At 34.0% G+C, this 17,070-nt stretch overlaps 2 pseudogenes; one reads left to right on the forward strand and one right to left on the reverse strand.

Annotated features, from left to right (window-relative positions):
• Nucleotides 1-7,663: 7,663 nt before the first annotated feature.
• LOC149235989 (small ribosomal subunit protein eS6-like) lies at nucleotides 7,664-10,812 on the reverse strand (annotated as a pseudogene).
• A 387-nt stretch (nucleotides 10,813-11,199) lies between these two features.
• LOC149235990 (putative mitochondrial adenine nucleotide transporter BTL1) lies at nucleotides 11,200-14,790 on the forward strand (annotated as a pseudogene).
• The last annotated feature ends 2,280 nt before the right edge of the window (nucleotides 14,791-17,070 follow it).

Consider the following 17,070-nt stretch of genomic DNA (forward strand, 5'->3'; position numbering starts at 1 on the left):
CCTTCTCATTCAAAATTTCTTGAATATTTGGGAGGATGGGTTCCAAATCCGAGACACACTAGAGGCATGAAAAAATAGTTCCTAATTTCAGTGGCCTTCCACTAGAAAATGAAAACATTGTTACATCTTGTTTTCAAAGATAAACTAATGGGGAAATACAATCTCTTTGTATACGTAGAGCACATTAAGAGAATGTTGAGGAACCCATGTTTCAGTGTGGATGAATTGATGTTGACCAGAGACATGTTGAAAGCCATGTACCCTCTGAGTCATAAGGTGGTAACAAGGGTGAGCCACCCAGTTCCAATGTTCATGCTCCGACGATAGTGTCCTTATCTGATGAGACTAGTGGTGAAGGGTTACAAATAGTTGGGTTGTTCGACTTCTCAAATTTTGGTTTTCATATCCAGTTTGATAATACATGGTCACTTCTCGAGCGAGATTGCAATGATGTATCGTGTCTCAACATAGTTCTTGGTCTGGTTCCAAATTTGTTTTGTAATAATGATGTCTTTTTATGGCTCCAAAGTACAATGCGTCTCCTGCTATGTGCGTTTTGAGAGTAGGCTTGGCCCGCTTGTATGTACAATTAGAGCATGCAATAGATCTTGTTTTTCCTATGTTTATCTAGAAGAATTATGTAAGCCCCTTGCAATAGTGATTATGTGAATATTAGTATAGAAATTGTTAGTTTTTATTGTATCTATGTGTAAGAAATGGAGCACTATTAGAATTCTATCGACCTACACTAATTTATCCATGTATCTCTATTTTTCTATTAATAATAAACTTCAAAATTAAAAAAAAAAAAAAAAAAATTTAAAAATTATAAATTAAAAATAAAAATTATAAATTATAAATGTTTTATTGTAATTAAAAAATTAATTTAAAAATAATAACTATTAATAATCATATTTATTATTTAAAAATGAATAATAATAATAAAATAATAATTACCAATTATCTTTAATTACTTTAAGAGAGAAATAATTACTTAAAAATAATTTACTATTATTACATCATAATTATGTGAAGGTTGGTAAATGAACCTGCTTAAACCTTTCAATTAGGTCATATAAATTGAGACCTTTTATATTACTCTACAAGGGATTTTAGGTGAAAGATAAGTCTCATAAACTTATAAATTAATAAAATACTCATTAATATATTAATATAAATATTTATATTTATATAATAGTTTTAGATAAATTTCAATTAATATAATGTAATAAAATAAAAAAGAAAATGAAAAGAAATTTAATATATTGTAAAGAAGTTTTCAATTTAAATTTAAAAAATTAAAACATTTATCTATTTTAACCAATGCCAATCTTCTTAAAATATAATTAATTTTGATGAGTTTTATAGTTAAACAAAGTGTTGTTAATTACGAAAACTCTTAGGATGAAAGAATTGTTTAACCTTTATAGATTAAAAAAGTTGTAAATGAAAAAAAAAAAAAAAATCGAATATTATACAATATTATATTTTATTTCTAAAAGATTTCTCACCAAACCAAATTTAATGACATTTTAATTCAACAAAACTCAATATAAATCTCCTTTTATTTCTTTTCAAAATATAAAGAAATTAAAAAAAAAACACCAAAACTCCTTTATCTTCTTATAATTTGATAAAACGATTTTGTTTCAAACAAATGTTAAGAATCATATATCCTCTTATAATTTGATAAAACGATTTTGTTTCAACTAATGTTAATAATCATAACCATTATCATAAAATAAAAATGTTTATATGAAATAATGACATGAATAAAATATAGTTAATATAATTTCAGCTTAATTGTAACAAATATATTATCAAAAATGGTATTATAAAAGGATAACTTTTTTAGAAAAATATAAAACGATAACATGCATAAAGAGAAGAAACGCGAATTGAATTCATCGCTAAAAAGCAACTACAATACATAGGAAATTTTAAAAATAATCATGTCCTAAAAACAAGGACAAGGTAAATCACCTATTCTAAACCTAAACAATCTTACAATAATTATGGAATTATTAGTTTGAGCTTCTTAATTATTTCGTATTTTTTATTATTGGTAAAAATTTTCCTTGGTAAATATGTTGGCCACATTTTCATCAAGGTTAAACTAGCATTTGCACCAAATGTTGCAAAGGAAACGCCTCAAGGCATAAATTGAATGGGAATGGGCAAATCTAAATGAAATGTAGAGATGTAGCAGAAATGAAATTGATTTAGGGTGCCTCACACTAATTTTTATTAATTATTGAATTAATATTGCATATAAATCGTTGTTCATGACTATGAAGCTACCAAGTTGCTCAATGGGAAAGCTATAGCCAAAGGAGAGGAGAGGTAGGAAGAACACTATAAATTGTATGTGTGAGTCAATTTGAATTTACTTTAAAATCATAGTAATTTAGTTTCAATTTGATTTTATTTATTTCTAAAGTCACTTTTATTCAAACAGTTAATTAATGGTTGTGTAAGACTGAAAAGTATGCTTTAAAATCATAGTAAACAATCTAATAAGATAAAGATGATTATTAGAACTAAATCATAATTTTAATTTGTTTTATTATTTAATTAATAAAAATAATTAGTCTCTCTCCAATAAGATGAAGATGATTATTAGAACTAAATCATAATTTTAATTTTTTATTATTTAATTAATAAAAATAATTAGTCTCTCTTGTATCATACCCGTGGTTGGGAATCTTCTGCATCTCATAACTTATCCCAAAAAAAATTCTACTCATAATTTGAATTTATTTATTTGTGAAGTCAAATTTATTCATAAAATTTTAATGGTTGCTTAACACTGAAAGTATGCTTTAAAATCATAATAAATGAGTTTTAATTTGAATTTGTTTATTTCTAAATCACATATATTCATAAAAAATTAATAGTTGTAACACTGAAAGTATGTTTTAAAATCATTGTAAATAATCTAGTAAAATAAAGGTGATTTAATTTAATTTTTATTATTATTTAGTTAATTAAAATAATTAGTCTCTTATTTGGAATTCTATTTTTCTCCTCCTTATTCAGGTAAGAGAATTTATATTGCACATAATTTTGGGCCTTGCTAATTAAGGCACAAGATAGGTATTGTCATTGGAGTTTATTCAGCTCAGGAGTCCAGGGATATTTGTTAAGGTTGACTCTTATTTTTCATCTTGGTAACCTGAACTCTTTATTTTTGACAATTTCTAAACCCAAACCCATAATTATATTATGTTTTATTAATGAAAATACAAAAACACAGTGTGCATGAGGGCAAAAATGCATATCAAATGCACGATTCTTCCATGCGGTTGAAGGATTTCTAGAAAATTGACGATTGCTTTGAAAAGTTTTTATTTTATTTTTTACTAGGGTTTCGATGGCCTATTGGGTTTACAATTTATAAGGCTATGTCATGTTGTGTTTCACTATCTCTCTTCTTTTGTAGGTGGATCAAACTTCTCATATGAATTATGTCTGCGGATCAAACTTCTCAAGTTAATTACATCTGCAAATTTCCTAGGACACATGTGCTAGCCACTGTCTAGAACCCCTTTTTGAAATCTTCAGCCCTCATCAATGACACATGCTCTGATATGTTTGCTGAGGGTTCTTGTGGAAGAGTATTGAAATTACTTACGGTTATATGAATCTTTTGGTAGATCTGACGAGAAGACAAGGGTTTCTGGTATTTTTGGTTTCTTCATAAAGGGTGTCGTTGGGTTTCAATTTGCAAGATTATTTTCCCTGGAAAAATGCTGGTAGCACGGATCTGTAGTTGTTCTCCATATTACTCAATTATCACGATGATTTTCCTCTAAAATACTCTTTGGTGAATTTGAATTTTTAGTGTTAGATTTTGCTGGTGATAAATCTAACAACATTGATGGTTACAAGTGTTTGATTTGTCATTTCTGAATCTAAATCATCTTTGCCAAAATCTGAGGAATGAGGTTTTTTTCAAGGTCCTTCTACCACAAATCCTTCATCAGAGAATGAATTATATAGAGGCATAATAATTGAAATTGATTCCTGATTCTGTGAGCTGAAATTGTTTGAAGTAGATTGTCCACTGAAACTCCCATCTCCATCTTTGTCTATTGAATATATCCATCTCTTGTTTCTCAATAAGTCTGAGCATTATATTGACCTTAGAGCTCACTGTTTTAATATCACAAGTGGCTACTCAGAGTGTCCATTGCCCCTCAGAAAATAGAAAGGAAGCAATGTACAATTTTTTGTTGTCATGCCTCAGTAGCAAACTTAGAAGCACCATTACTTGAGAAGACCGAGCTTTTCTTTGGGTATCTATGATATTTATCTTCAAATTAGGAGGCTCTACCAGTTTCTTCTCTTCAAGTTGTGATCCTAGGTCTGAAGCTTCACCAATAGCACTAATAGCTAAAGACCTTGACACAGGACATAAACCTTGTGTGATAGATCCTTGACGATTTGTTGATGTTGTAAGAGTAACATTGATTGCATGAAATTGACTTATGCGTGACTGTAACAATGATAGCAATCAGCATCCTATTCATTGGTTGTATATTGCATATTCATCACCCTCATTTCTATCTAATTCTATCTTTGTAAGCGTGGCTATTTGCATACACAGTTCATTTCTAAGATTGTGAAAGATGGATTATTGGAAACAGTGAGCCAAAGCAATAAGTCATCTCTGAAGAGATTTCTCACCTTTGGACTGTTGAAGACTAATATGTTTGCTGAGGATTCTTGTGGAAGAGTATTGATATTACTTACGGTTATATGAATCTTTTGGTAGATCTGACAAGAAGACAAGGGTTTCTGGTATTTTTGGTTTCTTCATAGAGGGTGTCATTGGGTTTCAATTTGCCAGGTTATTTTCCCTGGAAAAATACTGGTAGCACGGATCTGTAGTTGTTCTCCATATTACTCAATTATCACGATGATTTTCATCTGAAATACTCTTTGGTGAATTTGAATTTTCATTGTTAGGTTTTGCTGGTGATAAATCTAACAACATTGATGGTTACAAGTGTTTGATTTGTCATTTCTGAATCTAAATCATCTTTGCCAAAATCTGAGGAATTAGGTTTTTTTCAAGGTCCTTCTACCACGAATCCTTCATCAAAGAATGAATTATATAGAGGCATAATAATTGAAATCTATTCCTGATTCCGTGAGCTGAAATTGTTTGAAGCAGATTGTCCATTGAAACTCCCATCTCCATCTTTTTCTATTGAATATCTCCAGCTCTTGTTTCTCAATAATTCTGAGCATTATATTGACCTTAGAGCTCACTATTTTAATATCACAAGTGGCTACTCATAGTGTACATTGCCCCTCAGAAAATAGAAAGGAAGCAGTGTACAATTTTGTGTTAAATATTTTGTAATTAATATTTTTCCACAGATTTTGGATCTGAAACATACGTAATATCTATATAAAACAGATGAAAAAACATATGTAATATCTCTATAAAACGGATGAAAAAAAGGACAAACGGTTCGATTTCAGAGAGAAAAAATTATTGTGTAAATTTAAGATTAATTGAATTTGATTAGACCAAAAATTCTTGATTTTATGGTCCAACGATTCTTGAGATGCTACTTTCCTATCTGTTTCTTTATGTTGAATTTTTTTTCTTTCTAGGTGATTTTATTTTATATGTAATCTTCAATCTTTTATTGAAAGTAAATACTTTGAAATTTATCATTGATGTCTTATTTTCTTACAATCAAATACTTTCATTTTTGGAAAGCAAATATTTTAGAATTTCTCATTGACGCTTTATTTTCTTACAATCAAATACTTTCATTTCCTTCTAAAGCTACTTTAGAATCCATCCTCTTTGGATGCTCTACTGTAGTGGACTATCATCTCCATTCAACTTTCAACTACACCAATAATTTAAGAAAGTTTCATCTATCCTACTTTTAATATCTATAGCCAGGTAATCGAGGATCTATCAGATTTCTTGCTAATTATCATGACTCCATGCTCAATGGATATTGCACTCTGTCCTACAACATTTTAACCCTTAATATCTCTAATATCCATACCCAGCTAATGGAGGATCCATCAGATTTTGGGCTAATTATCATGACTCCATGCCTAATGGATATTTCACTCTGTCCTACAACATTTTAAATGGATCCATCAGATTTCTTGCTAATTATCATAATTCCATGCCCAATGGATATTTCACTGTCTTACAACATTTTAAATCTTATCGTACATAATATCTAGCCATTATACTGATTAAATAGCGAGTTATTTAGGTGACACAGGGTGACTGAGTTATGAGAGATAACTCTCTCTAAGCAGGAAAGGTCCACTTCCAATCTAAAAACTAATTCAATGTTACCTTGGGATTTTCCTTTACATAGCCCGGTAGAATTCCCAGTGATAACATGTACTTTAAACCATTAATAATAAATTCTATTAATTACCACAATTAAAATGATGTACTTTAAACCATTAATGTAAATGTAAGTACAAATTCTATTAATTACCACCATTAAAATGACCTAATAACAGATAGTGGGAATATTGGGTGGAACCCACTTGTTATAATTCTATTAACTCCACCCATTTAAAAATTCAAACACCATTATTGATATTCGTTGTTAGATTCACTGGAATGTAACTTATGGTTAAAAATTTTACAAGTTACAACCTAATATGAATTTTCACCATCAATCTCAACTCACTCTGACCCTTCAATATATCAAAAGTGTAAGTTGACTTTAATTTCTATGTATGTTATGATATGGTATGAATATAGACCTTCAATCATGGTTTTCTGGTGAGTACAAAATTCATTTTGTTGCCCCTATTCATAGGGATTTTATGGGGAAATGGATAGTTCAATTGGGAGAAAGAAGTATATAACGTGTGGGAAAACAGATAAAAGGTTACGATAAAGCTCACCTTCCATTGAAGAGTATAATATGGGCAAGTGCTGCCACAATAGCAAATAAATTTCACAAATACATTAAAAAAACATAAATTGTGTTTTAATTTCAGAGTTGTGCTTTCAAATTACAAGCCAGGATGTATGGTTAATAAGTACTTGTTGCTTTCTGCAATTAAACTAGGTATATAAGAAAATATTTTGGGGAACATTACCACTACCTGATTTTGACCTCAGATCAAAGGGTACCAAAAATAATCAACTTGGCCAAATTACCAATATAGCTTGTGCTGGACTCAATTTATAATAAAAACATCACACAATGCGAAACTATAGAAAATAATTATCATGATGTATTTTGAGGAGAATAAAGGCAGTGGGTGTGCACCATACATATCATAAGGGCTGCAATCCAAAAGTAAAATCAGGGAAAAGATACAAGATATATAACCCTACCTGTTCCAGCCATAGCAAGAACTAGAATCAATAAATAAAAACACTTGAATTTAAAAATAAAAATAAAAAAGTACTTTTCTTTTGTCCAAAGTTGCCAAAAATGCTTTTGAATTACAGTTGCTAACATATATTCAAAATCCTGCAGTCTGAGCCTTCATCAAAGTATACTAAGACTATATATTCTCAAACAATACTCAATAAGAAAATCATTGCTTGCCAATTTTAAAATTACACTCAGTACAATGTCATGCAAAGCAAGGGAGTTCACCTCACATAAATAGATAAAAGCACATAATACTAAGCAAGTGATGGTTTTTATCCAATTGAAACACGGGATTCACTCTTTTTTGCCTAACTCTCACTCCTGCAATCACGCTGCTCCTTCAACCTTGAAGCAAGGAGCTTTTGATATTCAGCAACCTCACTCTTGGCCTTAGCAATTCTCTTTTTCTTTTCTGTAATTCTAGTACGCTTCCTTTGCAGAGTCAATGGTGTTACAAGCCTCTGAATCTTTGGAGCTTTTCTCCGTGTCTTACCTGAAAAATAGAAAAATAAGAGAAAATGATTTCTTAGGTGACATCATACTTACTGCTATTAAGATGCACTTATTCAATATAGGTGATGTTCCCAACAAAAAAAAATTGTACAAATTAACGCTAACATAAGGTACGATTGTAGACCTGATTTAGAATGAAAAGTTCGACGGTATGTGTCGAAATATTTCCTAACATCATCCTCTTTGGAAAGATTGAACAATTTTCAGATTTTGGATGCCCTTTAAGGTCCCTGCATCCTTGGTTTTTCAGTGTCCATCAGACCCGGAAGATCATTTTCTCCTACAAATAGAAGGTCCACAAATTCATGCAAGTAATATAGGGGATCAAGAATTGCAACATATCCACATCAATGAAATAAACAGATTCAGTAGTTACCCTAATTAACAATGACCAGGTTCAAGACGGAAAGATCAGGGCTAACAATGCATCCCCTAACAGAAATTTGTCTCCTCTCACCATTACGCCTTCCATACCCACTAAAGCAGGGGGTGCCCGGAGAAAGATAATAAATATTGATCCGAATAATCTACTAAATTGCTGGTATGAACTATACGATAACATATCATACAAGAATACAACTCTGAAGATTAATATTTTACCTCTGTGCAATAACAGGCATACACGACCTGGAGTAAGAACTCCTTGTTTCATTGGAAAACCCTGCTTATCACATCCTCCCATAATTTTGAAGACATATCCCTTGAACTCCTGGAAGGTGATGGCACAACATATTACTAGTTACAAACTTTCCCAAACATGAGACAGTTACAGAAGGATAAAGATATATTAATCGCAATAATAACAAAATGATAAGTCAACCCATACCTCTCCAAGGGCATCACCATTAACCTCCTGTGCAAGCCTCTTATCATAAAATGCACGAGGCTAGTTCACTTCAAATATCTAGCTCTATTACAACTCAATGGGGCATCAAAAATAGCATAAGCTCACACTTGCTATACTGGCATGGGTAGGCATGAATCTGATATGATTTCTACAACTCTGATCCATAGGTTCTTGCTCAGATATTTACAACAATAAAGATCAGCTCTGGAAAACCTCCTGAAGCACAGATCATAGACACAAAAATCAGAGCATGTAGATGAAACAGAAAGCCAAGGCACAAAACCTACAACAGGACACATGAGATCAACTCCCAATCACCTCCAAACTGCGATAAACCCGCATTTCTAATGGTGAAGACAAAAATAATAAGCAAACCTCCCCGCTGCTGCAATAGAAAAATCATGACAGGGTTACTGCTTGAAAGATGGAGGAAAGGAAAGAAGTTAAGTCTCAGAATCATGAGCTGAGGTATTACCAGGCTTGGTGACCTTATAAAACCATTCGGGAACCTGCATCTCAAATAAATTGAACTGGTTTCACAACCTATATAATTTTTCCAAATTCAGAAACCCAACAAAGAAAATTTTATTATGCCAATATAAAAAAAGAGAAAACAACAGAACAAAGCTAACAGACACCCAAAATATAGCCGTGCAATAGCCTGGAAAATACTGGGAAATTTAGTCTGGTCTAGAACTGTGCTTAAGACCATACATGCATAAGATCTCAAATCTGTTAGCAACCAGTCTAGACCTTAGGCCATGGTGAGAATGCAGATGCGTAATAAATATGGAGTCAATTTGATCCCTGAGCTTCTTCACAAAAGAAAAAACAAAAAACCATCTTAAGAGAGCTCATTGCCAGAGATCCATGGAAAACAAACCAGTGAAGACATTCTAATCCTATATGGATCTGATTGATGTCTTGTGACCGAATCCCAGATGAAAATCTACGCCTAAAACACCTAAAGTGACGCTAGAAAAACAAGAAAATGTCAAGGAACAAAATTGGATTGGGATATCACAGAAGAACCACTTCGGAATCTCTGTGGGGGAAAAGTCATTTGCCTCAAGGGTCAAATAAGCTGGTCTATGGATTTTATCAAAATCTCTATCAGATTCCTTGCAATGGTTTTTGCCTGCTCTCTGAGGCAGCAATATAGTACTATCTACACATGGGTCTGATTTGATTTCTACAACTTTGATCCATAGGTTCTCACACAACTATTTACAGCAATAAAGATCAGCTCTGTAAAACCCCCTGAAGCACAGATCATGGACACAAAAATTAGAGCGTGTAGATGAAACAGAAAGCCAAGGCACAAAACTGGCAACAGGACACGTGAGATCAGCTCCAAATAGGCATGTTATGTGGGTATTTCACCGTTAGGGATAAATTCCATGGCAACCATGAAACAGAGGCACCCAGATAGAAAATCAACCAAAAACACCACTGAGCAAACAAGATCGCAGGCATCCGCAAGGCAACAACCCATGAAAATCAACACATAAGCACTAAAAGTTCATAGAAACGTAGAAAATCATGAGGCAATCAATATGAAACCCGGCCAAACATTCACGATAACAGAAACCCATAAAGCAAATCGCTAAATAACCAACACCCACCTAGATCCCCAAGCCTAAAACCTTAAAAAAACAATTGCAAAAGACACACCAAATCTAAAGCAGAATCACCAAATCACAATTTACAGCCCGGAATCATTGAAGGCATGAAATAATCACCATGCTGTAAGTAGCCTTAGCTCCCAGCGATGGCGATGGGTGTGATGAAGCCCAAAATCTGTGCCTTGTCGCTGATTTTCTAGAGTAGATTAGCAATGCTAACTCTCGTGTGTCGGCGGGCACTAGAAGCCCAGTAATCTTTAGATCTGCAACACCCACAAACATGCCTCAATTTGAACATGAACATGGGCAAAACAGGCACTACTTGCAATGGCAAAATCTCATAGAACTTACGCGTGAGAACCGGAGGAGGCGATGGCGCAGAAGAATTGGAGACCGCGGCTATTGAGTCCTTCATCTCGACATCTTGAGCAGCCATCCTGGGCTTGCTCGTTAAACCTGAAATGGACCATTTTCGACTGTCAATATGTCGGGATTAATGGAGGAGAAATGGTGTTAACCCCGCACCCACCCTTACCTGAATGATTCTTTCCTTCGCAGCGAGGGAAACACAGAGCATCACAAGGATCGACGGTTCAAGTCTTTGTAATCATCTAACATCTAATCGTACAGTTTCCAAGGATGATAGGTAGGAAAAAAGGGGGATAGATTTCAGAGGAAACGCCGTAATTACCGAAAGTATTACGTATAGGTGGGCTAACTTCTATATAGCATCGTTCTCCATAATCAAAATTGATCCAACAAACTATTTTCATGGATTTGTTCTGAAACCTAAAAAGGATTATTGGCACCATGCAGGCGGGCAATGGGTATTGTGGGTCTCCTCTATGGCATTTGGGTTTCTGAGATTAACAGTCCATACTTGAGGTGGGCTGTGAAAATCCCATAACTTCAAGTCATAGAGTTGTTGGCTCTGAGCACCATGGATCCCTTAATTATGAAAAGTAAGGAGGCAAAGTTAGACAAACTACCCAGCATAGAAAATTTTCAGGCTCTTGATCTGCACAAAGCATTCCAAGTAAGTATGCTTTTCTACCCTTGGTACAGACTCCAGAGTAGGACATTGGAGATCCTCAATTTCAAATTTCAATCCCAATTATTTAAGTATTATTTACTGAACCGAGTAGAGAGAATTTCATACTAAACCCACCACAGTAAATTTTACTTGAAGAAAATGCTGACCCTTCGACTGCTCTGTCTCTTTATATTGATATGGGAATCCCAATTTCTCTCACCTATTAATATTGATATGCATGTAGACTTTATTCAAGGGCAGACCATTTAGAGAGTTTACCAGTGGAGCTTTGTCCGGGGCCATGGCTAAAACTGCAGTGGGTCCTTTGGAATCTATCCGGTAACTTTTCTTCATTCATTCTTCATTTTATTTAGAGACAAGATGAAATGTTTTAAATCTTTTTATTGGAAATTTCAAGTTGCATTATGCAGACAGCATGGTTCTTACTCTATAAAGTCCAAGATCCCACTGGAAGTTACTGCTTAGTAATGGGCAAAATGGAAAGAAAAACTCTTTTCTTTTTTTTTTTCAATATCTATTATTCTTAGTATCCATTTGGGGGTTGGGGGTGATGGGAGGAGGGTTCAGTTCCAGACATTTTTTTCTTCCTGTTCTTACTGTTTTTTAGGTCTTGGGCTTCCTGAAATTTATAAAGCCTTTTGTCTCTTATTCATTCCGATTGGTATGAAAGCCCATAGGCTTTGCGTCTCCCCAGGATGCAGAATGGTTAAGTTGGCTCACTAGTGAAAGCAATCAGTTTTTGCTACTCGAGTCAGTTCTGGAACATATATATTATTCGAGAGCGCAGTATCCTGCTTTAGTGCCTTTGTTCAGTTGATTAGGGTTGTTCAGTGTGTTTTGAATATGCCTGTGTAGGATCGATTGCCAATCTATTCAGCCTATTCTTTTGTGGGCTTTTCTACAGATTCTCAACCTTGATATTCAATCTCACTGACACTTGCTATATTACTGGAGTTTGTCTCTGAATCTTTTGTTTGACTAGTTGGCTTAGTGGTTGGGACAGGACGCTGCCATGTAAACATCCCAAATTATAAATCCTAGCAGGTATAAAGTTTTTCTGTGTCTATGTGTGAGGGATGGTGTTTGACTATGTGGAATTGGTTTCCATCCATCAACAAAGGGGTTTAACACATGTCCAACAGGCCAAATTGGTCTAAGTGGGTGTTTAATAGGATACTTTATCCTTACTATAGTGACATATCCTTGTGATGAGATTTGGCTCCACATAAATATTTCCTCCTCTTTCAGTTAAATGATTATGTCTGCGAACATTCAACCCATTCACAAGAAAATAATCAATCTTGCTGAAGAACTAGATGCTTATGTCCTCCGAATTCTTGATGCATTCTATCTAGAGAAATGCTTTTATATTGATTTTTCAGGAGTGTTATGCTTCAAAAGGGTACTACACTCAAATGTAAGAGAATGACTTTACAATTCTTCTTTCAGACTTTAATCTGTTGAGTATCTACCACCTATCAAAAGGTGGAACACATGATGGCTTCTGTTATTTGAATGCCCTCTTTGTGGAGGTGCATTGGCCCACAAGGGGCAAAGTTGCAAACATGTTACTTAAGAGAATAAAACCCTAACATGTCACTTAAAGAGAATAAAACCCTGAAAACCCTGATTGTGACCCTACTTTCACTGGCCTGATAAAGCCCAATCTGACCTTAACATTAGACAAAGAAAATGAGAATAATTAAATTCTCAAGTGTTGGGGTTCTTTAATGGATAGAGGAGGACTGGGTCCAGGGACGATACTAAGTGAGGATTTTTTTAGTGTATTCATCATTTGCAGGACTGAAAGCTCAGCTGTCCCCTCGAAGAATTCTAAGGGTTATATAAGTACCACCTTTCTTATGGAATACAACATGGATGTGCAATAGCTTTTTTTCTTTTTATAAATATAGCCAATTAGGTCTTTCAAAATTTGTCTTATGTGTTCAATTACTTATCTCTGAATTACCTTTCTAAACCATCTGGTTGTTTCTTACCGAATAATTCAGAGGTATGCATGTTTCATTATCTGAAGAAGAGATAGATGAGCTAGAGAAAGCTATTGTCCTGTCTCTGAAATATGAACTAGAAATTTCAGTATCATATGAACTTGGTTTCAGTTATGTTTTTTATGTTGTTGGCTCAAGCCATTATTCTTGATGGAAAAGGAATCCAATGTATTTTGCAAATGTCTCCTCCAGGACAAGGATGATTGTAGGTGTTGGTTCAAAGAACATTGTTGGGAGTTTTAAAGAGGTGATGAAAGAACAAGTCTGGAAAGGGCTTTGGGCTGGAAATGGCATTAATCTACTTCGGATAGTTCCTACCCAAGCAATTGAGCTTTGCACATTTGAATCTACAAAACGATTTTTAACATCTGTCCAAGACCACTGGGAGAAGAATGGATGTCCCCGAGTTCAAATTGTTGGGCGGACTCTAGATTTGCCAGTATCCCGGATTTCCCTAGTTGTTATAAGTGGTGCTGCTGTAGGTATTGCTGGCACATTGTCTTGCTATCCTTTATAGGTCTTGAAGGTAGTTTTTTTGCTTCTGTAACTAGTAATGTTTTTATACAACCTTCTAGAAAGGTGCTGAAATAGATATTCTACTAAGGATCCAAGTCACATTTCTAGATATATTGCATACTCAAGCAGGAATTTCTTTGGCAATCTGTGAGTCAACTCAGTAAAGGTAATTTCTTTCTTATGTTGCAAATCAGGATTGTTTCACTGTGCATCCTAGAGTGTATCATAGCATCAGGCACGCTCTAAGGAAAATATCATAGGAAGAAGGTCCAGGAGCTTTATATGCAAGCCTTGTACCCACTATAATTGGTATGGTTCCCTACAGTACATCTTATTATTTTGTATATGAGTCAACAAAGAGAGCATATTGCGGATCATGCAACAAGAAGTCCTTGGACCGAGTAGAAGCACTTCTTATTGGAGCCTTTGGAGGTGGATTCGCTTTGTAGCTTATGCCTACTTTAAACGGAATAAAACAAAGTAGTTAATTATTAATCCACATAAGATTTCATCAGTTATTATTATGAAGTTCATTAATTTATTGTAAACCACTTGGTCCTGACTTATTTTTTCTATATGGTCAGGGCTTACATCCAGTGCATTAAGCTTTCCACTAGAAGTAGCTCGTGAAAGACTCATGGTTGGCATGATAAAAGGCAAGCAGCCAACAAACATGATTAACATTATTAAAACAATCGTTGAGGAGGAAGGATTGAAAGGACGTTACAGGGGTTGGAGTGCAAGTTGCCTCAAAGTTGTGCTGGCATCTGGCCTTTCTTGGATGTTTTATGAAGCATGGAAAGATGTTCTCCTAATTGAAGGGAGTCACATATAGATTGCAGAATATATCAGTACCCTTCTTTTGGTTCGACCCTATGGTGACATTCAACATAGTTTTGATCCAAGACCCATTGAAGCTCGATGAGAAATGTGCTAGGTTCTGATTTCATAGTTTTTAAGATCATGCTTTTTTGTTAGACCTTTTCATTAGGGATACACCTGGGAAGAGGAAATTCAAGTTTTGTTGAAAGGGTGATTCTAATCAAACTATGCTAAGGGATGTATGCCAGAGTTCTTATCTTGCATTAGCCATGAATATCCATTGAAAGAATCTATGGTGGCTGGATGGATTTTAGTGGTGTTAACAATGAACATGTGCATACTATGTCAGCGGCTGGTGTGCTAACTCTCGTGTGTCAGGGGGCACTAGAAACCCAGTGATCTTCAGATCTGCAACACCCACAAATATGCCTCAATTTCAACACAAACACGAGAAAAACAAGCACTACCTCCAATGGCAAAATCTCATAGAACTTACGCGTGAGAACCAGAGGAGGCGATGGTGCAGAAGAATTGGAGACCGCGGCTATTGAGTCCTTCATCTCGACATCTTGAGTAAGCATCCTGGGCTTTCTCGTTAAACCTGAAATGGACCATTTTCGACTGTAAATATGTCGGCATTAATGGAGGCGAAACGGTGTTAACCCCGCACCCACCCTTACCTAAACGACTCTTGCCTTCACAGCGAGGGAAACACAGAGCATCACAAAGATCGACGGTTCAAGTCTTTGTAATCGTCTAACATCTAATCGTACGGTGTCCAAGGATGACAGGTAGGAAAAAAGGGGGATGGATTTCAGAGGGAAACGCCTTATGGCATAAATATAGCAACAACTATAATGCAACTGCATTTTAATGTATATTTTTTCTTATAATGTATCTTTTTTCTTATAAAATGATGTTTTGTTTCACTATGTTTTTTGATGGCATGATATATTGGGTTATTTTTTAATTTGATAGAATTTTGGTTATTATAATTGATAATTGTAGGTACTTGCTACTCTTCCCCAATATCTGCATGGATTGTCCTAAGACATATTGCCTCAAAAGTAACACTACATAAATATTTTCCCCTGGCGAATTGTTCAAAAGTATCCTCATCATGTATACCTTCTCTTTCTGAATAACCATTTTTTACTAATATTGCCTTATATTTTTCTATGCTTCCATCGATATCAAATTTTAATTTATATAACCAATTTGATCTATAGGGACTTTGTTTTAAGATAACTATGTTAATTCCATGTTTCATTTTTCATAATAGAATTATATGCTTCTTTCATAGCTTCTGTCCATTCTTTATGACACTTAGATTGTTCAAAATTCAAAGGCTCTATTAGTTGAGTCATTAAAGCATAGTCCTTAGACCTTATCTAGATTTGTTGTTTTAACCCCCATGGTATGTTCCTTCATCTCTCCTTTCTCTCTATGGTGTATCTTTATCTCTTCCCATTGCTCTGCTTTGAGGACTTGAGGCATCCATGCTACTCAAATCTTCAAAGGCACATGTTAAAAATCTTCTTCTTCTTTGACACTTTCATCATTTTTTTCAAGTAGATGACACACATCATGATTATCCTCTTTTCTCATTTCATATACAAATTCATAAAACAAAACATCTCTTCTTGTAAATACTTTGTGAGTGATGGGTCAAACAATTTATAAGCCTTATAATCTTTACAATAACCAATAAAAATACATTTCATTTATTTGGCATCTAGATTTATTATGTTTTATTTGGTAATGTGTGAAAATACCATGCTTCCAAATATTGTGAGATGTCTAATTTCTGGTTTAAAACCATAAAAAGCTTCAAATGCATCTTATGCTTTAAGAATTTATCTATTCTTATATTTATGAGATATAAAATAGTATTAATATATTTAGCCCAAAACCATTAAATATAGTTTTATCTCTTACAATATTTCGAGTACATTCATTGAACATTATATTCATCCTCTAAATTATTCCATTTTGTTAAGTTTGAGGAATATGTGGGACTATATACCACTATAAAATTTTAGTTCCTTTGCAATTATTGATGAATTCTCTTGATATTTACTCATTCCCTTTATTTTGATGTACCTTCCTATTTTTTCTCCAACCACATTTTTGAATTCTTTAAAATCCTATAATAGATCGATTTTCTTCCTAATAAAATACACCCAACTATATCTACTACTATCATCTTAGAAAATAAGAAAATAATATGCTCCTTCAGGCACATTGTTTGGATAGGACCACATACATCAATATGTACTAACTCAAGAATTTC

Source organism: Pinus tabuliformis, chromosome 8, assembly GCF_031772625.1.
Source record: "Pinus tabuliformis cultivar Carrire ecotype Pingquan chromosome 8, CPIR1, whole genome shotgun sequence".
Taxonomy (NCBI): Eukaryota; Viridiplantae; Streptophyta; class Pinopsida; order Pinales; family Pinaceae; genus Pinus; species Pinus tabuliformis.